The sequence below is a fragment of the Phoenix dactylifera genome, unplaced genomic scaffold (assembly GCF_009389715.1).
Source record: "Phoenix dactylifera cultivar Barhee BC4 unplaced genomic scaffold, palm_55x_up_171113_PBpolish2nd_filt_p 000531F, whole genome shotgun sequence".
Lineage (NCBI taxonomy): Eukaryota > Viridiplantae > Streptophyta > Magnoliopsida > Arecales > Arecaceae > Phoenix > Phoenix dactylifera.
Genome location: NW_024067940.1, coordinates 146,621 through 174,248, shown reverse-complemented (window position 1 = coordinate 174,248; position 27,628 = coordinate 146,621).

Sequence of the window (27,628 nt, the reverse complement as noted above, 5' to 3'; positions counted from 1 at the left end):
AAAAACATATCATCATGTTGGATCATTAATTCTTAATGACTTCAAAGTTCTTATATGATAATAAGAGCATTGGGGCACAAATACCAAAATATGAGTTTATGCAATTTTTGATACATCTTTGAGCTCTTTTAAAGACTTTCTTTTATTCCTTTAGAAAATAAGCATAATTTGATACATAAAATAATGAATTGGCACACAATTTAAGTTTTAAAGATCAAGTCAATTAGGACTCATTAGTGAATATCAAAATAGATTTTCTAAAAGATACTCAAGAAAATTTTACACGTTATTCTCCCCCTTTTTCATTAAGTTAGAGGCTCTTAAGCTCAACTTGCAATTTGGTTCATGATTTATGCATAAGATATACTAACCAAATAACAGGCCTCAAGGTGTATCATAAAGATTTTCAGATTAAATTTCAGATGATACATATTGGAGAGTATTAGGATCATTTTTCATTTTGTATTCTTCCTCTCTCCTTTAGTTATAGATATATGCGATTAAGTCCGTGAGACCTCTCCTTCTGAAATTTTCTTTCTCCCCCTCTATTGATCATTCCATTTAAGAGTTTAGAATTTGAAGATAATGTTCAATAAAATTGTCAATCTCAAAAATATTTTCTATAAGTTTCAGCTCATTTTCATAAGACTCAAGGTTTGAGATAAGACAGCCTTTATAGAACTCATCTCAAGGTAATTAAAGCATGTCTTGCCATATAAGGAGGTTCATCAAAATCAATCCATAAAAATTCAAGGTATGCATCAAATTAAAGTAATTTTTAGGATAAGATACTGAATATCTAAAGCTCCCCCTCAAAAGATGCATTCCTCTTTAATCATTCTTTTCTTTTGTTGAATTTCAGATTGTAATGACAAGTGTGAATAAAACTGAAATTCTATGATATCGAGAATGTAGAGTGATCTAGAATTATTCAAGATTTATAGCAATCACTCTTTTTAATCTTTCAAGAACAAGTTATGCTTCCTCTTAATTTTTGAGAAAATATACTGAAATATTAATTAAAAATGATTCATTTGAAGCTCAAATTCTTTCAAAAGCATTTACACATTTTTTTTAAGAATCATTTGAGTGAGCTGAAATGTTTCTAGACTTAAGATCATTCACTCTTTTAATAATATATATAGTTATAGAACTCAATTTCTTAATCATAGTTTTTCAGCAATGTATACATGAAGCACAATAAATCTTTTTAATATCAAAATAAAATCATATATTTAAAAATTTGTTTGCAATAAGATCATGAAAGACACATCATTTGGACCAATATTAGTACACTTTAAGATAAGATGATATGTTTCGGATGCGTATCGGAGCAATCAACCAAGGCATCAAAATTAATTCTGTTTTTCTTACATTAAGATTTTATTTAGAAATCATATTGAGTTTAAGCTTTTATACAAAATCAGATTCTGAATTACATAAGGATTTTCAATAGAGGCTTTCAAAATCATAATTTGAGATATGTATCTTCCACATTGTAGCTCATCTTAAATCATTACGATTGAAAACACATATTTCATAAGGCATATTCAGAATATTTGTATTTATGTTGAGTTTTGGTATGATTAGAACATTATATACCAAATTAGGCAAGTTGAAAGATAAACAAAATCAATTCATTTTGCCTAAATAGAGATATCCTTCTCTTCTTCTTTTTACAAATTTATTCAACTTTCAGATTTTAAAATGATTGTGAACGACAAATCTAAAATTTTTTTCAATAATACCAAAAAAATCATTTACATTCAAACATTCAATCAAATTATCCAAGCATGGAACATTACAAAATATTGAGAACCCATAATTCAGAACATCATGCCATATGCAAAATATATGTGTTAAGTCATGCATTAAAATATTAAGAACAAGCATGTCAAGGATCAAAATCAATTCTTTTCAAATAAACTCCCCTATTTAAATATAATTTTGCACTGATTTCATCCTTAAATGTGTTTTCAAGTGATTAAAAATTTGACTTGATTCTTCTTATATACTTTCATTTACTTTGTCTTTCATTTTTAACTTTCTTATGCTCTATACTCTATTTGCTCCCTATCCGGTGGAGTTGGAAGGGGCACGAGGTACTACCACTAGCCTCCCTCTTGTGCCGTCCCTAATATGCCCTACACCGAATAGTTGGGTCAAATAGTGCCGGGTACTACCACTAGCCTCCCCATTGGCACCATCCCTATGATGAGCAATATAGAAAGGTTAAAATTTACTTCAAACTCTGTTTAAGTGTAATTAATTAGATTTTATCCTTCCAATGCTCACCTTCAAATGTGCCGAATATATTATGCTTGTTTTGCTTTTCCTTAAGATTGAAGTTTGCCTTTACTTAGATTTTCTTCTCTTGAACAATGTCCATTTTCTTTTCTTTATCTCTCTCTCTTTTTGTTATTCTCAAGTAATTTACATGAAAGAGCAGAATAAAGAAATAATCTTGTGTATCATATATATGTATCATGCAAACAACATTTTCATTATGCTCAGTTCATAACTTCTCACAAGTTATTTTACATCAAATTTTAAGCATATACTTGTGTATTTCATGGTTATGATATAGGCAAAGAAATATTTAGTTTGGGCAAACCATGAAACAATTTCTAAAGCATAAGTCATCAATATATATAGACATGATATCAAAAATTAATAATTAAAATTTAATCATGCCATAATAAGGTTTAAGTTTTGACTTTGCTCAAAATCTAGAATTACCAATTCATTCTATTCTTCAATCAAAACCTACTAGATTTCTTATGTATGAACTTTGGCTGAAGAAGTCCTCTCTCTTGTTTGCATGTGAATGTTTAGTGTATCTTACATGAAGATATCCTTCAAGTTGAAATTTCTCATTTTTCTTTCTTGAAGGAAGGTCATTAGTTTCTTTAAGATACAAAGCATTCATCCAACATATATATATATTTTTTAATTAGATGACTCAATATGAGATATGACAATAGTTGCATGTTGAGTCACTTTACACAAGAGATTGCCTAAATATAAGCAAGCACATATCACTTGAACTAAAGAGATAATTCATTAACCAAGATAGTTCAAGGACAAGCATGTGAGGCAATAGACAGATTTATCAAGGTCAAATCAATTTAGTTTAGATTCTATTTGCTTAAGATAATTATCAATAAGATGTGTTAACTAAGTTTTAATCAACTTATCTTAAACGTTTGTTTCTATCAAAATTCAGATTATGACGTATTTGTTATCAATAAAATATGATTAATTAAAGTTAGATTGAAGTCTTGCACAAGGTCACATAATGAGCATACAATCTGGTCTACTAGCTGTATGATAAAATAATTATTCTATCATGCTTCAATACAGCTTTAAACAATAGATCTACTTTGCTCATCCTTTACAATTCTACAAGATGGGGTCATAGATATACCTTCTTCATGCCAATCTTCTATCAGAGTTTTCTTGTGGACTAATGTTGGTCAATGAAGATCCCCTTTCTGTTTGTCTTAATTTGGAGTTTGAGAGAAGATGTTAATTCATTCATCATATATATTTCAAACTCACTTAACATGAGCTAAGTAAAATCTTCATATAACTTTTCATTAGTAGAACCAAAAATTATGTATACTTTGAGCAAATAAGACATCACAAGTTCTTCTTTTTGATGCATAGATTTATCACTATTACTTTCTATCAAAAAGGTTACTTAAGCTATCATGCTTTTGATGCTTGTTCCAAATCACATATTGCTTTATCATATATGTAATGTGTAATTTTAAATATGGTGGTTATTTATTTAGATCTCCTTTTTAATGAAATAACCACATAGGAGTGAATTCTACACATTCATTTGACAGAATATAAAGCTCATGAGCAAGCAAATGATAGTGGTGATCTTTACTTTTAATCATGCAAGAATCAAGATCTATTTCATCTTTTCTTGATTTAGTCTTTTAGTAGTTATCAATTTTCTTCATTAAGTGCATTTCTGAAAAACTCAATTTTGTTATAATTATTAACAAGTTTTCAGATTGTTATATAAAAGATTAACCATATATAATTTGATCTTAGTAGCTTGACAATAAATCATTAGTTCATAGAGAATAAGATGACTTGATATTTTTGCAACTAAAATCTTTTCATTGAATATTCTATATGCATTGCTTGATGAATGATATCCAAGGATAGACATATCTCTATCAGATTTGGCATTATTTTTCATAAGAACATATCAAGCATAACATGTACGACTGAAAAATATGAAAGATATGCAATGGTTCTTTTCCATTTTTCAGAAGATCAAAAGGAGTTTTCATCAAAAATAGATCTAATAGAAATCATATGTATGACAAGCAGTGATGATAGCTTTTTTTTAAAAAATCATTTAAGTAGATGACTATCATACACAATTGTCTTTTTCATTTCTTCAAGAATTCTATTAATCCTATTTTACTTAAGGTGTCCTTGGTGCTGAAAATATTATTTTTCTGTGCACAACTTAACACAAAATTGGTTTTCAATCACTATGCCATGATTTCATAGTTTGCAAACCTTTATCATTTGATCGCTTCTTGTGAGTTTGTGCCAATGCAGAAAATATTTTAATTTGAGTGCCAAGAACAAGGCTAATGTAAGCTTTTGAAAAAATTAGTGTTGGAAACAACAACTCTAGATTTAGAAATTATTTTTGTTTGTTTCCTTAGTTAGCATGCATAGTAAAACTTTGACCTTTAAGAGGATAATCTAAGTAAGCCTATGGCAAGGTCTTTTGAGATTAAGTACATACTAGCATGAGCTGATTTCATATGCCAAATATGGTTTCTTTAATCTTGGTATTCATAGTGCATATATTCAAAAGCATACCAAGTACACATTATCATATCTATGATCAATAAACAATAATGCCATAGATAAAAACTCTCAATCAAGCATATAGAGAATTCATAGAGTTATTCTTAATAAGTTGATTAATCATTTAGCACCTTATCCACTAGTGAGTAAAATGAAATGATTTGATTATATTTCCAAAAGTATTTTCTATATCACAAAATTGATCACTACTAGCAAATCATATCAAATACTAAAGCACAAATAATGATGAGATGCAAGAATTACTGATTTCATTATTATTTTTTTGTTAATAACTTTTTAAGTTTCTTTATGTTCCATGGGTACCTTGGTACACCTATGTGTACATCCTCATTTTCTCATTTTGGGTACCCAAGCTTGCTTGAGTCCTTGAGAGTTAGGACATATGGTTCTTTTTGGAACCCATATCTGTTTAATAGTAATAACTTTACCATTTGATTTAATTATACTAGAACGATAGGTAAAGTTGTTATTCCCATCCTTTTCATTTTTGAAATAAGTTATCTTATTTAATGGTTTGCTTGGTAAATTGATAACCTTTTTCTCTAGAGATTTATGGCTAAGTGAAGGAGTCAAGCTAAATTTTGATTTATCAAAATCAGCATGTTGGCTTTCAAACATCATTTTTAATCTTTCTGAGCTACGTGAATTGTTAATGCAAGATTTTAATTGATTAATTTCTTTGCTTAAGTTTTGATTTCTTTAATTAAGCTATGATTTTTCTGAATCATTCTTCTGAAAATGACCTTAAGCATTCATTTTCAGAATTTAGTTTCTCTTGTATTTCATCATTAGAATTTCTTCTTTTGAAATTTTCAGATTTAGTTTCTTAAGATTTTTATTCTTTACAGCTAGTTTTCTACATTCACCATACAAATCATGAAAGGCATTTAATATATCATTATAAAGAAAATTCTTCTTGAAATTATTTGATGTAAGAGTAATTCAGTTTTTACCTTGTCTTCTTGCGCCATAAAGCACAAGTCAGTTACCTCTTGTAGTTTCTTGGAGCTAATATCATTGTCGCTCCTAACTTTTATTTCTGGCTTGACTCTTTCTTGGTCAAGGCTTTCTTCCTTTTATCTCTTTCTTCCTTCTTCTTGCTTCCTTTTCTTCTTTGTCTTTAGAAGCTGATTGCCTCGGAGTCGACTCGGACCTTATTTGGAGTCGACTCGGTGAACTTGAGAGTCGACTCTGAGATACTTGGAGTCGACTCGACTGAGGGAGATTCAACACCCTTTTCTGCAGTCTCATTGTTAGTATATATTGAAGCACATGTGAGCTAGTCTGAGATTTATCATAATATTTTCTAAAGTATCCCAGATCTCCTTAGCAGATAAGCATGCAGAAATTTCATTAAACTTCGTTTCTTGAATAGCACAATATAACATGTTCATAGCATTAGCGTTTAATTGTGCTAAGTCCTTTTCATAATAGTTTGTGAGAGTGTTGAAGGTCATTTGTTATGATTTTCCATAAATAATAGTTTTGTGATTGAATAAAAATGCGCATGCGTATTTTCCAATGTGTATAGTTTATGCCATTAAATAGTGGAGGTGTATCAATTGATTGTTCTTCTCCTAGAAACTATCTATTTGACCTTGTCATGATCTTTGCTCTTGATCGTGAGATCAATAATTAACTTAGAGCACCTGCTCTGATACCACTTGTTTCCCAGTAGATACAACCCAGGAGGGGGGGGGTGAATTGGGTCTTTTAAAAACTTTTATGCTACTTCTAAAAACTTTTTGATTAACTATGCTAAGTTGATAGATGCCACAGTGAAAGTTAAACTTAGCAAGGTTTTGATGTATAAGACTTCGAATTGATTAAATATGCTTGCACTTAAAGGAGGTGCGGGATAAGGAATTAAGCAAGCAATTTATCTAGTAGTAAGTGTGTAGTTAGACAATAACTAGAGGCATTACAAACACAAAGGAATAGTGGTTCGGTGCACCCCAGCACCTACATCCACTCCCAAGACCTCTTGGGAATTCACTATAATCTCCGATTACAGCCGGTTGTTTTACAAGCTCACAAACCCAACTTGTTGTTTTACGAGCGCACAACGAACTCGGTCGGTTTTTTCCAGGCTCACCGGCTAGAACCAACCCCGATTGTTTTCCCGCTCACAATCAAACCCTTACACGTTGGTTTTTCCTTTGGCTCACCAACAACCTTTAACCCCTGATTCAATCCCTTGATTGAATAAGTTACAAGATATTAAAACAAAGAATAAAAACAATCAAAGCTTCTTAAACAAGCGATATGACAATATAAACAAATAGAGTAAAGAGAAGCCCTCAAACGGTTTTGAAATGGAGAAGCTCGGCTTCTTCTTACTTGATCCTCCTCTGATTTGGCATGAAGTAGAGGGATCCCCGAGGCAGCACACGGATGGAGAGGAAGCATTCGGGATTCACTTGGATGCTCTTCTTCTCTCTATTTCGTTTTGGATGGCCCTTTTGTGCTATTGGGAGATTTCCTTTGTATCTCTTTGAGATCTCTTTCCTAGATGATCTCTCCCACTTCCATAAGTTCTCTCCTAGCTCTCTTCTTGTTTTTATAGCTTTTGATAACGTGGAAACAAGAATATAGCCGTTAGAGACAAAAATAGAGCCGTTGGAACCAGTCTGCACCTCCTGACAATATGACCGTTGGATCGGAGTCGACTCGCGCGATCAGGAGTCGGCTCGCCTGTTGCAGGAGTCGGCTCGTGTTTTACCGGAGACGACTCGGCCACTGTTCCCAATTTTGAATTTAATGTGCTTGCCTTGACTGGGAGTCGACTCGTCTTAACCTGGGAGTCGACTCGCCAACTTCTGGAGCTGACTTGGCAATTTCGGAGTCGGCTCATCCACTGAAGTCCGTGGATCCAATTTGAATTTTGTCCTCTCGAGTCGACTCGACTGTCCTGGAGTCGACTCGAATCTCAGAGCTCGAACTCCCGATCCTCTGTCTTTTGGCTCGTCCAGTTTTGGAGTCGACTCGAACTTCCTTGGAGTCGACTCGGCTCTCAGTTTGCGAAACACAGCCTTCTGCCATCTTGGTGTAGCGCTGCCTTGGAGTCGACTCGAGCTGTCTGGGAGTCGATTCGAATATCAGAGGCAGTAACTTGGCTTTCTGTCTGTTGATGGTCGCGGAGTCTCAGAGTCGACTCGGGCAATGCGGGAGTCGACTCGAATCTCAGAGTCCCAAAAATGCTCTCTGACTTTTTCCTTGTGTTCCGCTGAGAGTCGACTCTTGCTTTCTTTGGAGTCGACCTACCAACCATCGGAGTCGACTCGCGTTCTACTGGAGTCGACTCGAATCTCAGACCCGAAAACTGCTCTCTGACTTTTCTGCCTGTGACTCCTAGGAGTCGACTCATACTTCTCCGGAGTCGACTCATACTTCTCCGGAGTCGACTCGAATTCCACTGGAGTCGACTCGAAGACTGTTCTTTTGAATTTTTTTCTTTTGATTTTACTCCTCCAATTTGAATCCTTTTGAACTTTAAACTTGGGCCAATAAATTGTAGCTTTCTTCCAACTTGAGAGCTTTGGAGGCCTTCTTGTGTTCTTCCAACTTGCTATGTTCCTTGCAAAATAAATATCCTTCTCCTTGCAACATAAACATTAGTATCTATACTTCAAGGTTTTGTGATCATCAAAATCAATCTATGAATCAATCTTTGGGTCATCAAGGAAGCCTTTGATCAAAGCAGAATGAAAATTAGAAAGAGTTTCTAATGTTTCATTATTTGAATTATCATTAAAAGATTGAGAAAAATATGAATATGAAATTGAGTTTGACATATATTCATACTCATATACATATTTGGGATGCAGTTTGATTAAAGGATTGAATTGCATGGTAACTTGCCACTGAAGGGTATTTTTGGTATTTCTACCAAATTCCATATTTTTCGGGTAGACATGACACGTTGCTAGACGTCAATCTTGTCTTATAGGTTTGATCGAATTAAAGAGTTTTAATTCGATCATCAATTAGAAAGGATTCTAATTGTTAAGTTCGGGTTCGCGCAGTTTGGACTTAAATCGATTAGAAGAGTTCTAATCAAATTGGGTCAACTCGCACTCACACCTATTGCTGGCTAAGTATGGAACCCAATGGGTCACACACAAGAAAACTTATCAAGGGTCTAATTGGATTAGATCATGTTTGCAAGATAAACATCCTAGCAGGTGTTGCAAACCTTAGCTCCTGATTCGAACTGGATTCGAATCTGATTCGAATTGGATTCGAATCTGATTCTTAATTGATCTAATTTGATTAGATCATATTCTAATATGGGTTAGCCAAGAGTTGGCACCTAAATTGGCTTGATTTGAGTCTAATTGGATTAGATTTGATAAAACATTTAATTTTGACCGTTGGATCAACATTTGGATGAAGAGAAGGATCAAATGGATGGCGCCATGGATTAGAGCCATTGGATCTTCATCATGGGATGATGGGAGATCATGATCTCGTGATGGACTTGTGATATTGATTTAGTCAACATCAGATGGCGTGAGAAAGAAGGGAATACGGTGAATTTAGAATGGCGCCTCATGAAGAAGTGCCAGTTGGATTGGATAAAGATGACACGTCATCATATCCTAACTACTTTCCCTTCAACCGCATCATTCTCTCTCTCCTTCTTTCTTATGGCGCCACCAATAAGGGCCTTTGGATCATCATCTAGCCTTGATCAATGGTTGAGAATGCTCCCTATTGTTCATGCGTGAGAAGAAATGAAGAGAGGCATGAGTACGGTGGATTTCATGAAGAGATGCTTAGGGAATGGATAAGGATGAAGCGCCATATCATAAGCACTTCATCTTATCCTAACTACTTCTGATATGCCCTCTCATCAAATGACACATCCCTTGATCTCACGCCCCTCTTCATGCATGAATGGATGGCTACAATGCATCCGTACGCCATCTATAAATAGGGAATGCTCCCGGTGTTTTAAAAATCATCGGAAATCAATCCAACTCTCTCTCTCTCATATCCCTTCTTTCTTACATTAGTTTCTTTCTTTCTAACATTGCTTCTAGTGTGTCCTAAGCCAAGACAAGGTGGTCTTCATTAGGACAAAAGGATTAGAAGTGATTTTAGAAGGCTAAAGAAAAATAGAAAGGAAGGAAAGCAAGCTGTTAGAGTTCTTTAGAAGAATTCTGCATTAAGGATCAAAAGTCTTTGGAGCTAAAGTCTTGATCAAGTTTTCGTGTGGATCACCATTGGAGGGCGGACACTTGGACGCCTCGTAGGGATTGTACACTTTGGATTAGCGTTTGAGGTATTCTACTAATTCTGCATTTATTTTATATTATTTGATTGTAATCATTAAGGTGATCTAGGCTTAAAAGGGTTTCATGCATAGGGACTTTATTAAGAAAATTTTAAAATCCCTAGCTTCCGCTGCCATTATGACATGCTAGAACCCTTCAACCTTATTCATATGGTAGTTTACTATAAACTATTCATATGAAGCTGGAAGGGATTGCGGGATCAAATCTGTTTGCAATTCCTTGTGCATGGTCATGCCAAGCTTCTCAAGCTTCTCTAAGTCCTTTATCATGGTCAAACCATGATCATGGACAGACTGCCCATCGTGCATCTTGGCTTTGAAGAGCCTCTTGGACACTTCAAACCGAGCTGCGTGACTCTGATCACCATACAACTCTTGCAGGTGATTTAATATGTCCCTGGCAGTCTTCATGTTCTCATGCTGGCATTGTAATGCATTGGACATGGATGCCATTGTGCAGTACCTAACTTTATTGTCATTGTTCGTCCACTTAACAAGCGTCTTATGCTGATCAGTGATCGGACGGATTGGTAACACGGGGATTCCATGGTCTAGCATATACCCGAATTTCTCATAATTCAAAACTATTTTTGAAATTTGCTGAGCCAATCTTTATAATTGGATTTGGTCAAACGGTTGTTCTATAGGATATGAGTTAAGAGTCTAGAAGCTGACTTTATAATCCTTAGAGAGTAAAGATTCTAGTTAGACTTTTGTACTTGATCCTAATCTGTTCTAAGGTCTTTTAGAACAAATGTAACTCCCACTATTTTCTCGAATTCCTCACACTCCCCTGGTAGGAAAACGGAAATCCCACACGACTAGGATTTCTAGTGGGTATTGCGGTTCCACCGATTTATATGCCACCTCACCTAACAGTTATTGATGACACATAAATTGATGAATGTACAACTCTTGTACAATGCTTCTCAAGCATGTTGTAGTGCTACTTGGTCTCTAAGCCATGAAAACCTCACCTAACAGTTATTGGTCCCATTTCTTAGTTAAGTCAGACCCACCGTATAACCGTAGAAATAAAGTTGTCATTGGGACCTCACCTAACAGTTATTGGTGCCCAACCCCACCTTTACCCTACAACATCTCATGTCTATAGAGAGGTCCAGCCCCCCGATGCAACTTGACCACTGTATCCAGCCGAGACAAATCAACATCAGAAAGGCTTTAGCAGCTCTACTACAGTGGAAGACCTATTGACTTAATATTGATTAATCAGGTCTTAGTGTTTGCAACTTGAGCTCTTCATAAGAGGTAATCGAATAATTGGCCAGGTAAGCAGGTGGGAGGCTCCCCTTACTCAGAGAGTAAGGTCCTAATTAAGTAACCACCTTTCATGCTTTCCTAGACACCAATTAGATCAATTAATCTAATATGACTTGCTCATGTTGGTTCACTCTCGACTTGATTGAGGAGGTTTTAATTTAGGTCTCAATTGGGTTTGCTACATCACATGTAAACCTATCTACCCGGCTCTCATTCACATCACATACAAACGGCACATTGCAGGCAATTATAATCGCAGCAATAATTAAAGCTAAACTTTAAATAGGTGATGATCATGGATTCCAGTTAGGTCGTATTACAAGCACATGCACGTCAATCGATCAACTGGTCTTCAACTCTTGATTTGGTTCCAAGCCTCCTTGATTCGATCCTTGACCAACTCTTGATCCAATCGCCATCAACCGCTTAGATCACCTGTTCATCTCATGCCTTGTCTTCAACTTGATCGTTGACGTACATCACATCACAGAAATACAACCAGATGTAAAATAAAAATAATAATAAATTACATCTCCTTTTAGGAGGCACGCAGGCCTCTCAAAATATCAAATAAGATACATGCAAGCATCTGAAAAATTATATGACATTGCAGATCACATCGCAGGTCATTACATTTAATACCAAAAGGGTTTGAATCCTATGATCATCACCACATGCAGCAATTATAATTTTTAGATCTAAAAACTAATTGATTATCTTATGACATAGGTTGCTGATTATGCTAATCATGATTCTAAACTTTGTAATCTCATTAACAATACAATTAGAATCATCATCTTATCACATAAAAATCAGCATGCAAAAATCAGCATCCTAGAAAAAATCTACATGCAGAAAATTTTCAGCATGCATAATCTTTCAATTTTCAGATCTAATAAGCCTATTAATAATTAATCCTTACCTAAATCTATGAAGCCTAGGCTCTGGTACCACTGTTAGAAAACCCCGATCATGCCGCTGAAATTCAAAAAATTCAGATGCAGCGGAAGAGGCATGCGCGGGATCAACCGTTCATCGCATGAACGTTGTTCAAAAACCGTTCGTAGATAGATAAGGATTAAAAACTTTTAATCTAATTAGAAGATCAGATCTTCACCTTGTGCGGGTAGATGATCACCGCAAACTGAAGTTCGTGGTTTTAGGATGAAGGTTCGTTTGAAGCCGTTCAAGTGCTCAGCCTCTACGGGTATCCACACGAAGCAGGAACCGATCCGAGCTCTCTATCTCACCGGGGTGCTAGCTCCCTTGCAGAGATAACTTTTGATGGCTGATCTCCTCTCTTTCTTTCAACTCTTGAATGTACTTGAGAGGAGGAAGAAGAAGGATGAAGAAGAGGAAGAAGATCAAAGCCCTTGACAGCCTTCTTCTCTTTTCATGTGTTGGAGCCAAGGAAGAAACCCAAGAGGAGGGAGACGCCAAGAGTTTTCTTCCCTTGCTGATGGCGGTTGAAAACCAAAGGGAAAAGAGGAGGCCACGGCATGAGAGGAGAGGGATTCCAATGCTTAGGGCGCCGGCCCCCTTTCTCCCTTTAAAAAGCATCTAGGGCTCCTACAAATTAGGAGCCCTTGATGTTATGCCATGTGGGGCGCCTCCCTCTCTCCTTGCCGCACCAAAGGAATCAAGGAGGAGGGGTGTGATCCCCTCCTTCTTGTGATGCCCTAATCCTCATCTAATGAGGATTGGGTGGCCCTAATGTGGTTTAGCCCTAATCCAATTAGGCTTAGCCCAAGGGTGAACCAATTGGATCCAATCTAGGCAAGTCCTAATCCAATTAGAACTTAAATCAATTTTGACTCAATTGAACTCTTCAATCCTAATCCAATTAGGAGTCTTATTGATTCATTAGATTAATAATTAATTGTGACTTAAGGAACCCTAATCCAAATTAGGACATATTTAATTTTAGTCCTAATCCAATTAGGACTCTTATTTGAATTCGAAGTCCTAATCCAATTAGGTCTTCTAGGAATTCTATTCCAAGTAGGAATCCAATTTTAATTCAAAACTCCTAATCTAATTAGGATTGTAGGAATCCTATTTCAAGTAGGAATCCCAGTCCTACTCCAACTAGAATTTTCAGTCCTAATCCAATTAGGACTCTAGGAATCCTACTCGAAGTAGGACTCTTGTTTCAAGTCCAATTAATTAATTCCCTTTGTTCCTTCTTCAACTGAATATCAATCGAATTGATTACTTGTGATTCCTAATCACGATTCAACCATCGGATCGGTCAATACTTCTAATGTGTGTGACCCCATAGGTTCTACTCTGACTGGTAGTGAGATATATTATGATCTCTATCATAATATCATTGAAAACTCCTTTCAATGGATTGGAACGATTCCAACTCTACTCTTTAGGGTTTATCGATCATCGAGATAATCCCTGTGAGTCCCACCATCCACCAGTGACACCTAGCAGCATGTAGTGGCTACCCAGTAGAATAGAATGATGAACCTCTAGGTGCAGTTATCGTGTGATACAGTCCTACTATCGTGGATCCCTACAGGACGGAGGTCATGGATAACTCGTCAAACCCCTTCGTCTGTCATATGTCAAGATTTATTCGACTCGAGTTCGATAGTGGAAAACTCTTTTTCCACTTTATATTATTGGCCTGGCCAAGGTCTTAGAACTCAGTCTAACAAATCACATAGGATCACTCCTCTTCTATCAAGGTCGATAGATTCCATGTAAGTGCATACCCTACTCCTACAGTGAACTTACTGCAGCCAATCTAAACTACAAGGACCCATATGACTAGAGACCATGTATACGTGTAGTCAAACTACAATAACCTCACTGTGAGTAGCTGAAGCACCGCCGGTCAAAGGACCAGTCATACTACTGCAACATCAAGCAAGTCACTGACGAGTGGATAGACATCCAAGTGACTTCTTGTCTTGGTCACGCTTAGTACCCTTGTTCTCTAACAAGCACCTGCACTATCACTTCAGTGTCCCTATACTGTGGACTCAAGTCTCGTCCATCCAGAAGGAAAGTGATCTGTGCACTGATCGGATCGATCATCGTCCTCGTGATGATCCATTGATCAGGAGCATTTAGAAATTAATCACCAATGATACATGGCTCAAATTCTCAACTCTTGAGAATATGCATCATCATCTTATTAATTTCTTGGACGATTCATAGACACATAAATAATATGAATGAAAAGATGCCTTTTATTTATTTAATAATAAATAGTCAAGTACAAAATTATGTCCCTAGAATTAACAATGTGTCAGCCAGATTGGCTTCTAGGGCATACATCTAACACCAATGGTCCAGATGAAGGCGCCAACCAGTGGACCAGATCCTTCATCCAGGAAGCGATCCAATGGTCCAGAAGTGAAGGCCCTATCAAACCCAATCCAATTGGGTTTAACCAACTTAAAGAAAACATTAAACCTAATCAAATCAGGTCTAATTAAAGCCAAATGGGTTTCAACTCTTGGCTAACCCATATTAGGTCATGATCTAATCATATTAGATCAACCTAATCTAAGAATCATATTCGAATTTAATTTGAATCAGGAGCTAGGATTTGCAACACGTGCTAGCATGTTCATCTTGCAAACATGATCTAATCTAATTAGACCCTTGATCAATTTCCTTGTGTGTGACCCATTGGGTTCCTTATCTTAGCCAGCAGTAGGTGCAGGTGCAAGTTGACCTAACCTTATTAGAATACCTCTAATCTAATTTAGGTTCAATTTAGTGCTAAACCTGACTTAGCAATCAGAACCTTTCTGATGCTTTGATCTAATCAAACTCTTTGATCCGATCAACCCACAAGACATGATTGACGTCTAGCAACGTATCATCTCTACCCGGAAGATGAGGAATGTATTGGACAAATCCAAACATACCCTTCAGTGGAAAGTTACTGTGCAATTCAATCCCTCAGTCATACTACATCCTGAATAAGTGCATGAGTATGGATCAATATCAAACTCAATCACTTATTCATGTCTCTCTCAATCTTTTATATGATAATTCAAACAATGAAACATTAGAAACTCTTTCTAATATTCATTTTGCTTTGATCAAAGGCTTTTTGAATCATCATAAGATTAGAGTAAGTAGGATGTTACCTTCTCTTACTAGAAGTGACTGATTCCTTGTTGACCTACTCACAACCTTCGTACAAAATCCACCATATCCAGTGTTGCCCAGAGATGGTCACCCAAGAGGGGGGTGAATTGGGTGTTTTAAAACTTTTTGCCTAATGAAAAATAAAACACACAAATGTATGAACTAAAGTAAAGATAGAGGTATGAGAACAATCAATCGCAAACATAAGGTTTTATAGTGGTTCGGAGCTTCCACTGCTCCTACATCCACTCCCCAAAGCACCTTTGGGAATTTCCACTATAATCCAAGATTACAGTCCGGTAGTTTTGCGAGTGCACTACCCAACTCGTTGTTTTACACCGGGCTAACAACGAACCCTATAACCCCCAATTTCACCTAGGCTTGGGACGCCTTTCCCTTGTTCCAAGTCCCTTGACTAGAACAAGCACAATATTGAAAAAGTTTTACAAGGATTTAAAAGCTCTCAAGAAGCAAATAAAATAGTGAGAAATAATAGAACCCGGAAGAACCCTTTTAGCCGTTGGAAGCGTGGGAAATGGTGGTTCTTCCGATGTGGATCGCGTTGGCTTGAATGTGAGCTTTGAATGCCTAGCGGAGGAGAGTAGTTGAGCACGAAATCACTTGGGAAGCTTGAAGGCACTTGATTTCTTCACTTGAATGCACTAACTCCCTTGAACTTCTTTTTCTTTCTTCTCTCTTGAATGATCTTGTGTTGGGTTGGTTAGAAGTTGTTGGAAAGCACTTAAGAGCTCTCTTTTATAGCCCAAAAAGCAAATATAGCCGTTAGAGATAAAGTTAAGGGAGTTTGAAATTCAAACCAAACCTGAAAAAGTTGTCAGTCGCGTCCCAGGCGCTTCGGAGACGTCTCCGCTTCAACGCGAGACGTCTCGGCTGTAAGATTTTACTTTTGACGTTGTTTGGGGTCGACTCGGCGCTTTACGGGGACGACTCCGATGATGAACGGTTTGAATCCTTGTTTTTCTGTTTTTCTGAGAGGGTCGCCTCGGCACTTTACGGGGACGTCTCGGCTTGTTTGCGCTTTTTGCATGGGGACGACTCCGCTGCCTTGGGGACGACTCCGCCGATATATCTCCGAAAAACAAGTCTTCTGGAATTCTCTGAGAGAGTCGACTCCGCTCTTTCAGGGGACGTCTCCGCTGCCTTATCACCGAAAAAGACATCCTCTGGAATACCCTGAGAGAGTCGACTCCGCACTCTCTGGGGACGACTCGGAAACTCAGCTTTTACTTGCGGGGACGACTCCGCGTACTGTGGAGATGGCTCGCGCGCATCTCTTGAAGTCGGCCTTTCTGCCGCCACTGAGAGAGTCGACTCCGCTTCTGAGAGAGTCGACTCCGACCCTGCGAGACGCCTCGCCAGGTGCCGGGGACGTCTCCAAACGTGCCAGTTCTTCCTGTTTGTGCCAGAGACGTCTCTGGAACAAACCAGAGACGTCTCGGCTGTCCCTGATCTGTTTTCTTCATCTCAAAAATTCTTCAATAAATTCATAAAAATTATGGAAACTTGCCTAGACATTTCTTAACAATATTCTTAATTAAACATATGAAATCCTCAAGTAAATTGTTAAGATAAATGGAATTATACTCTAGTGTTTTGTATTCATCAAAATCCATTAGGGGGTCAACAATCTCCCCCTTTTTGATGGTGACAAAACACTGAGTATATGCAAAATTCAAAATTTAAACATATACACAGTATTTGATCAGATGTACAAGTATAATGTTTTGATTAGAGCTAGATACAGTGTGCATAATTCAAAATAGTCAATTTTCAGTTCTATCCTTATGCATAAGATTGATCTTAATAGCTCTTAAGCAATTTTAGCATATCAACTGAATTTGAATCAAGTTAAAATGAAATATTGATGCTAAAGATAATTGAAAGCTAAGTTCTTTTTGACTCCCCCTTTCTTTTCCAGAAGGGCAATTATCTTAAAGCCAATATTCTTCAATTTTATCTTTTCTAATTCAACTTTAAGTATGAGTGTAAATTTTTCATTCCATATTCAGGTTCTACTCCATATATAAGTTCTATATATCTACTCCCCCTTTTTGTCATCAACAATGAAGGGGACAAATTATACGTAGGTACTTAAAGCACAATTCCTAGGGGAATTCAGCATATTACAATGAACCACTCAAGGATATTCAAGTTATGCTCCCTCTGTCTATTATTTTACTAGTGAATTCAGAATTCATTTCACTCCCCCTTTGATGTTCAGGTTGTGCTCCCCCTTAGGGTATGTTATGAGATTTTTATGGCACATCACAGAATCACATACACAATCACAGAATCACATACACAGAATTAGAAATATACACAAGGTTTCAAAAGGAATTGTATGACATTCATATATCATTGTAAACATTTGAAGTCATTACAAAGTTAAAAGAGGAGATCATTACAAGTATTCATTTCTAATACAAAAAGTGTTTCAAAATGAGCCTAGGGTTTACAAAAAGAAGAACCCTAGATGTCTACAAAGTGTCCCTCATCGGCGACGTTGCTCATAAGCCCTAGCAGCTGCATCTATAAATGCATTAATTGAGTCCAGTAGAGTTTTGAACTGCTCTCCTTGAGATTGATGGAAGGCTGCCACTAGTGCTTCAAATTCAATGCTTGCCCTTTCAATTCTTCCTCTAAGTTGGGCAGCCACGGTGCCCACATTGCCTCCAGGGCTTGTCAACTCTTGAAGACCATCTGAAATGTTCCTCAAGCTGTCTTGTAGCTCAATTGATCTGAAGGTTTGGGTGGCACTCATACTAACTAGTTCTTGCGCTGTAGCTTCTATCTGAGTTCTGATTTCCTTCAACTCTTGTAGAAGCCCTTCATGTGAGGCTCTGATGGGGGCCAACTCAGTAGAGATCATCGATCTCATTTCCTCCCTCATTTGCTGGCATATCACAGATGCTAAGGTGCGCATCTGTTCTTCTGATAGGAAGAAGGGCCCAGTGACTGTAGGAGGAGGTGGCATAGAGGTGGAAGGTCCAGCTGAGCTGGAGGGTATATCAGGGAAGTCCATGTGGCTGAGTGGAGGAGAGTGGTGGTCAAGTTCCTGATGTGGGATCTCAGGGTCTAAGGTTTGAGCTTTTCTTTTTGGTACCTTAACCCATGACCCATCTACCTTGTGAAACTCCATTCTACGCATTGTGCTCTCATTATAACAGTCGGTGTTTCTCAAGGGTTTTGCAGGTTCATTTTCTGGAATGTGAACCTTAAAATGTTTGAATACTAGGGTAAAAATCATCCCATAGGGTATGCTAAACCTAGAATACCTATGACATATAGCAATGTAGTTCAACATAAGTCTAGGGAGGTTTAGTGGAATCCCTAGTAGGATGTGATGCATGATAACTAGGTCTCGCTCCGAAACAAAGTCGAAGCGACCGGTTTTTGGAAACAAGACCCAGTTGACAATGCTCAAAAGTAGTCTCATTTCGGCATTTAGGTCTTGTGAGTTCACTACATCAAGAGGCCCGCAGTCCTCTCGTCCTAAAAGCAAGTTTAGGGCTATTTCCCTTTGGGGATGTGAGGTCGGAGCCTCACCGTCCTTAGGGATTTGCAAGACGCTAGATAGGACATCCTCATTAATCTCTACCAACGTCCCCCGGACATGTGCAGTGTACCCTAAGTCCCCTAAGGCCATATTACTAAACATCTCTCTAACTAGGCCGGGGTAGGTCGATGTATTGAGGGTACAAAGGTATTCCCACCCTTGGGCACGGAGTTTCTCTCCAATAGAGAACCCCTCACTATCTAGAAAATGGAAATCTATGTACCTACCGGTGGTTACTGTGCGATTCGCACAGGAAATGGTCGTGGTTGGCGGAGCAACCGGAGGGGACGGCGCGGATGGCTCTTCCCTCCGTTCCTCACCGTCGGTTGCTACCCTAGGACGCCTCCCACCGGTTCGTCTAGCCCTCTTAGGTGCCATGGATGCTAGGGTTTGTGATGGAGAGCAAATGGAGGCTAGGGTTTGTGGTGGAGAGCAAATGGAGGCTAGAGTTTTTGTTTTTGTCGGGAATGGAAGAGAATAGCTCGGGTCGGCTCGAGCTGTTTCACCTATTTAAAAACCCTCGTTCAGTCCCCGAGACGTCTCCGCGACTGATGCGAGACGTCTCGCCGGGGGGACGTCTCTGCGATTTGCCAGAGACGTCTCCGGCACTGAAAAATTTCAGACTAATTTCTATCTTTTCCCAATTTATTTTACTCAATCACACTAATCAACATGATTTCTTTTGGTGAATACAGAGTGAGTTTGTTTGTGATCCTCCCCCTTAATAATATATCCTATAAAAGTTTGATAATGATTTTTTTTTTAAAAATTATTAATATTGAAATGAGGAATGTTTGACCAAATTTCGAATACCTATGAAATAGGCTCTGAAAATATCTCCATGAAGAGTCTAAAGGAGGGTAACCATCCTCCGGAAAGTCGAACAATTCGTCATTTAACTTAGATAGATTCATGCTTTCACTTATGTTGACCTTGAGGTGGATTACTAGTTTGAGTAGCAAAGCATTGCAATGCAAGTTCAATTTAATTGCTAGGATCATACAAGCTCAATGCATTCCTTAAGAAGTTGAACCTATCTTTACAAAGGGGCTTTGTAAAGATATCGGCCAATTGATTTTCAGTACATACATACTCAATCATCACATCATTTTTCAGCACATGATCCCTAATAAAGTGATGCCTAATCTCTATATGTTTTGATTTTGAGTGTTGGACAGGATTTTTTGTTAAGTTAATTGCACTTGTGTTATCACATTTAATTGGTATATTGTCCATTTTGATACCGAAGTCTTCAAGTTGTTGCTTAATCCATAGAACTTAGGCACAACAGCTTCCAGCTGCAATGTACTCAGCCTCAGCTGTGGATAAGGCAACTGAATTCTGTTTCTTGCTAAACCAAGAAACCAAATTAGCACCCAAGAATTGACATGTGCCACTTGTGCTTTTTCTGTCGAGTTTGCACCCGGCAAAATCAGCATCGGAATAAGCAATTAAATTTATGTCAGATTGTTTAGAATACCATAAGCCTACATTAGATGTCCCTACTAGATATCTAAAAATTCTTTTAACAGCTTGCAAGTGTGATTCCTCAGGACATGCTTGGTATCTAGCACACATACAAACACTGAATAATATATCTGGTCTACTAGCAGTAAGGTAAAGTAAAGAGCCTATCATACCTCTGTACAATTTGCAGTCTATACTTTTACCTTTTTCATCTTTGTCAAGCTTGCAACTTAAGCCCATGGGTGTGCTGATTTCCTTTGCATCCTTCATCTTGAATTTTTCCAACATCTCCTTGATATATTTGGACTGACTGATGAAGATGCCTTCCTCTGATTGTTTTATTTGTAGCCCAAGGAAGAAGTTGAGCTCACCCATCATGCTCATTTCAAATTCTTCCTGCATAAGCTTGGCAAACTCTTGACAAAGACTATCATTAGTAGCACCAAAAATTATATCATCCACATAAATTTGTACAAGCAATAAGTCATTTCCTTTTCTTTTAATAAAGAGGGTTTTGTCTACATTTCCTCTCTTAAATTTATTTTTAATTAAAAAATTACTTAATCTTTCATACCATGCCCTAGGGGCTTGCTTCAGTCCATACAATGCTTTATGTAATTTATAAACATAATCTGGATGTAAGTGGTTTTCAAAATCTGGAGGTTGTCCTACATAAACTTCCTCCATTATATAACCATTTAAAAATGCACTTTTTACATCCATTTGATAGAGTTTAAAATCCATGAAGCAAGCATATGCCAAAAGTAGCCTAATAGCCTCTAACCTAGCAACAGGAGCAAAAGTTTCATCAAAATCTATTCCTTCCTCCTGATTATAGACTTTGGCAACTAGTCTAGCTTTGTTTCTTATAACTATTCCATCTTCATCTAGTTTATTTCTATAAACCCACTTGGTGCCTATGATTGAAACATTAGGGGGTCTTTTCATTAGAGTCCAAACTTGATTTCTTTCAAATTGATTTAATTCTTCTTGCATAGCATTTATCCAATTTTCATCCTTTTCGGCTTTCTCTAGTGACTTAGGCTCTATTTGTGAAACGAAAGCAAGATAATTACTAGTATTTCTTAGAGAGGATCTTATCCTTACCCCTTGTGAGGGATCACCAAGGATTAAATCCCTTGGATGACCATGTGCATACCTCTATTCCCTCGAAAGATTTTGATTTCTTGCTTGAGGTTGATCTTCTTCATCTTGCTGAATTGTATCTTCCTTGACTTCATCTTCAAGTTGTTTGTCTTGTATGGAAAACTCCTTCATTCTATCTTCAAGTATACCTGCATCACTATCTTCTTCTTTTCTAGAAGAATCTCCATTAGCTTCATCAAAGACAACATGAATGGATTCTTCAACAACGAGAGTTCTCTTGTTGAAGACCCTGTATGCTCTACTAGATGAGGAATAACCTAAGAAGATCCCCTCATCTGATTTAGCACTCAATTTACTTAGATTGTCCTTTCCATTGTTTAAAATAAAACACCGACAACCGAAAACATGAAAGTAACATATATTTGGCTTCTTATTATTCAGCAACTCATAAGGTGTTTTCTTTAAAATAGATCTGACTAATGTACGGTTTAAGATGTGACATGCAGTATTTATCGCTTCAGCCCAAAAATATTTTGGTAGATCCGATTCGCACAACATGGTACGAGCCACATCTGCTAGTGTGCGATTCTTCCTTTCTACCACCCCATTTTGTTGGGGTGTCCTAGGGGCCGAGAAATTGTGATTGATACCATTTTCGTCACAAAATTTTTCAAAGTGTTGATTTTCAAACTCGGTACCATGATCACTCCTAATTGCTTTTAGTTTAAGATTGAGTTCATTCGAAATTCTATTATGAAACTTGATAAAAGCGGGAAAGGACTCATCTTTATGTGCAATAAATGAAACCCATGTAAAACGTGAAAAATCATCAACAATTACAAGACCAAATTTCTTACCCCCTAGACTAGCAGTTCTAGTGGGACCAAATAAATCCATGTGAATTAGTTCTAAGGGTTTTGATGTTGAGACTATGTTTTTAGACTTGAAAGAGCTTCTCGTTTGTTTCCCTAATTGACATGCAGCACAAATTTTGTTCTTTTTAAAATCTATTTTTGGTAGTCCTTTGACTAGATCTTTTGTAATCAATTTAGAGATTAAATCCATGCTAGCATGCCCTAACCTACGATGCCATAACCAACTAGTCTCATTGACTTTGGGATCCATGGCTACAAGACATCGGCCATCCTTCATGGTGAGATCATCAAGATCTACCATGTAAACATTTCCATGCCTATGTCCTGTAAGTATGATCTCATTGTCAACTGGACTACTAATTATGCAAAGTGAAGATTCAAATGACACTTTAAAGCCCTTGTCACAAAATTGACTTATACTTAATAAATTATGTTTGAGTCCATTAACTAACAATACATTGTCAATAAATGATGAGGGTGATATGGAGATTTTACCAACACCAATGATTTGACCTTTAGCATTGTCTCCAAATGTGACTACTCCTCCTTCTTTTGATTTTAAAGTGACGAAGAGACTCTTGTCACCGGTCATATGCCTTGAGCAACCACTATCAAGATACCACATTCTCTTTTTATTCCCGGCTGCAAGGCATACCTGCAAAATGATCATGTGAAGCTCTTAGGTACCCAAGTTTTCTTGGGTCCTTCGTGGTTAGTGTAGTTGGTTCCCTTAGGCACCCATACTTTAGTTATGTTTTTAGCTTTTACAAATGTACTCTTGTTAGTTTGGATCTTTCTTTGAGTACAAGAGTAGGCTTTATGTCCACTTTTTCCACAATGAAAGCATGTAGGTTTTTCAGTTTTGATATCTTTTGCTTTCACAAAGAAATTCTTTAGATACTTTTGTTGCTTGTTAGTTTTATATCCTAATCCGGCTTTATTAAAAACAGCTCTTTGATTTGAAAGAATAAGATTTAATTTTTCAGAGCTTTGTGTAAATTTTTCAACAATTGGTTTGTACTTATGTACCTCATTCTTAAGATCCAAATTTTCTTTAACTAGTTCTTCCTTATCCTTTTTAAGGGATTCAACATTTTGTGCAAGTGAGGTATTATTATTGAGTAGAGATTTAACTTTTAGATTCAATTCTTTAATTAGTGTTTTTGCCGTTTCATTTTCAATGCTAAGTTTTGAATTTTTATTTTCTAGATCAATGATGTTAACATTTTCAACGCTCTCTTTCTCAATCAATAGTTTTTTAATATCATCCTTTAGTTTTTGGTTGGAGGCCTTTAGTTCTTTATTCTTTGCTCCTAACATACTACAGTCACTCATAAGTTCTTGAAAAGCTTCATATAATTCTTCTAAAGTAAAATTTATAGTTGAGCTTTGACATACCTCGTCGTTTTCAAATGCCATGAAGCACAAATTTGCGGTCTCTTCCTTCTCTTCCTCGGAGGAGGATGTATCACTATCGTCCCACGTTGCCTACAACGCCTTCTTCTTCTTCTTTCTAAAGTGCTTCTTTTGTTGAGGGCATTCGGAACGAATGTGTCCCGGTCTCTTGCAATCATAGCATATGATTGGGTCTCTTTCTTTTTCCTTTTCTTTTTTCCAATCATTTCTCCCTCCAAATTTTTTTCTTGAGAAGGGTTTCTTTCTTCTCATGAATTTCTTAAACTTCCTTACTATTAAACCCAAGTCCTCATCTTCGCTTTCTTCTTCACTCTCACTACTTTCTTCTTCACACACACTTGAAGTAGCCTTGAGTGCAATTGTCTTCTTCTTTGGCAACTCTTCTTCATGTTGCTTCATTGTGAGCTCATGCGTCATCAATGAGCCCAATAGTTGTTCTAGTCCCAAAGTGTTGAGATCTTTGGCTTCTATGATCGCCGTGACCTTTGCTTCCCATGCTTTCGGCAAAGACCTGAGAATTTTACTCACAAGTTTCGGATTAGTATAGGATTTACCCAAACTCTTTAGACCATTAATTATATCGGTGAAGCGTGTAAACATGCATGTGATGGTTTCATTGGGTTCCATTTTAAACAACTCATATTTGTGAACTAGAATGTTCACTTTAGATTCTTTGACTTGATTTGTACCCTCGTGGATAACTCCAAGCCTTCCCATATTTCCTTGGCGGAACTACAGGTGGAGACTCTATTGAACTCATTTACATCTAGAGCACAGAATAATGAGTTCATGGCTCTAGAATTGAGTTGAACCATCTTACTGTCATTCTCATCCCAATCCTCCTCAGGTTTGGGAACTTGAATGCCATTAACCATGTGAGATGGTTCGTGTGGTCCCTTGATTATGATCCTCCACAAGGCATAATCTTGTGCTTGAATAAAAATCTTCATTCTAGTCTTCCAATAGGTATAATTTGTCCCATTGAAGAGTGGAGGTCTATTGGTTGCCTGCCCCTCAGCAGGAACATTGTTAAAGGGTGTTGCCATCTAGATCTTTGGCTAAGACGGTTAGGTCTTTCAAGAAATACACAGAGCACCAGCTCTGATACCACTTGTTGCCCAGAGATGGTCACCCAAGAGGAGGGTGAATTGGGTGTTTTAAAACTTTTTGCCTAATTAAAAATAAAACACACAAATGTATGAACTAAAGTAAAGATAGAGGTATGAGAACAATCAATCGCAAACACAAGGTTTTATAGTGGTTCGGAGCTTCCACTGCTCCTACATCCACTCCCCAAAGCACCTTTGGGAATTTTCACTATAATCCAAGATTACAGTCCGGTAGTTTTGCGAGTGCACTACCCAACTCGTTGTTTTACACCGGGCTAACAACGAACCCTATAACCCCCAATTTCACCTAGGCTTGGGACGCCTTTCCCTTGTTCCAAGTCCCTTGACTGGAACAAGCACAATATTGAAAAAGTTTTACAAGGATTTAAAAGCTCTCAAGAAGCCAATAAAACAGTGAGAAATAATAGAACCCGGAAGAACCCTTTTAGCCGTTGGAAGCGTGGGAAATGGTGGTTCTTCCGATGTGGATCGCGTTGGCTTGAATGTGAGCTTTGAATGCCTAGCGGAGGAGAGTAGTTGAGCACGAAATCACTTGGGAAGCTTGAAGGCACTTGATTTCTTCACTTGAATGCACTAACTCCCTTGAACCTCTTTTTCTTTCTTCTCTCTTGAATGATCTTGTGTTGGGTTGGTTAGAAGTTGTTGGAAAGCACTTAAGAGCTCCCTTTTATAGCCCAAAAAGCAAATATAGCCGTTAGAGATAAAGTTAAGGGAGTTTGAAATTCAAACCAAACCTGAAAAAGTGGTCAGTCGCGTCCCAGGCGCTTCGGAGACGTCTCCGCTTCAACGCGAGACGTCTCGGCTGTAAGATTTTACTCGTTGTTTGGGGTCGACTCGGCGCTTTACGGGGACGACTCCGATGATGAACGGTTTGAATCCTTATTTTTCTGTTTTTCTGAGAGGGTCGCCTCGGCACTTTACGGGGACGTCTCGGCTTGTTTGCGCTTTTTGCATGGGGATGACTCCGCTGCCTTGGGGACGACTCCGCCGATATATCTCTGAAAAACAAGTCTTCTGGAATTCTCTGAGAGAGTCGACTCCGCTCTTTCAGGGGACGTCTCCGCTGCCTTATCACCGAAAAAGACATCCTCTGGAATACCCTGTGTTGCCCAGATAGACAACCCAAGAGGGGGGGTGAATTGGATTTTAAAATAATTTTAACTATTAAAGCGTTTGTGGGTGACTAATTAATGCTTTTTACAAGATGATTAATTAGTTGCTGTGATGTGTATGAAATGAGAGTAATGGTAAGAGACAAGCAATCACAAACACAAAGCTTTTATAGTGGTTCGGAGCTAACCCTTGCTCCTACGTCCACTCCCCAAGTCTCTCTTGGGAATTCACTATAACCCCTTGGATTACAGCCGGTTGTTTTCCAAGCTCACAACCAAACTTGTTGTTTTACGAGCTCACAACGAACTCGGTCGGTTTTCCCAGGCTCACCGACTAGAACCAACTCCGATTGTTTTCCCGGGATCACAATCGAACCCTTACACGTTGGTTTTACACTCGGCTCACCAACCAACCTCAATACTCTTGATTCAATGCCCCGATTGAACCAAGCAAAGACAAAGGTGTAGATAAAAGAGACAAACAGAAAAATACAGCTTCTCAAAAGCAGATAAATGGCAATATGAACAATAACGAAGTTAAGAGCCCTCAAACGCTTTTAAGTTGGAGAAGAGGAAGGGCTTCTTAAACTTCTGGTCTCCTCTTGAGTGAGTAGTCGACTTGAATGCAGGAGGAGAAGGCTTTTAATTGCTGGGAAGATGTAGGTGGATGCAGTAAATGCAGATCTTCCTCTTTTTCGTTGAAGAACACGTTGCAGAGCTTGAATGCTTGATTAGTTGGAGTGGAATGGTTCTTCTCTGCCTTGCTACAGTCTTCTGTGGCTATTTAAACCAACCCCCACGGAAACTAGCCGTTAGAGAGCTTTTTCTGCCCGTTCTGCACACTCTGCGCAGCCTGACAATGTGTCCGTTGGTGGGTTAGAGTCGACTCGCGCGATCAGGAGTCGACTCGGCTGTAGCGGGAGTCGACTCAAGCTTTTCCGGAGTCGACTCGGCAACTGTTCCAAATTTGAATTAAAGTTGCCTTCACGACCGGGAGTCGACTCGTCTTGACCTGGAGTCGACTCGCCAACTTCTGGAGCTGACTTGGCAATTTCGGAGTCGGCTCATCCACTGAAGTCCGTGGATCCAATTTTGAATTTGATCCACTCGAGTCGACTCGACTGTCCTGGGAGTCGACTCGAATCTCAGAGCCCGAACTCCCGATTCTCTGTCTTTTGGCTCGTCCAGTCTTGGAGTCGACTCGAACTTCCTCGGAGTCGACTCGGCTCTCAGTTTCCGAAACTTGGTCTTCTACCTTTTTGATGTGAAGCTGTCTTGGAGTCGACTCGAGCAGTCTGGGAGTCGACTCGAATCTCAGAGGCAGTAACTTGGTCTTCTGTCTGTTGATGGTCGCGGAGTCTTGGAGTCGACTCGCA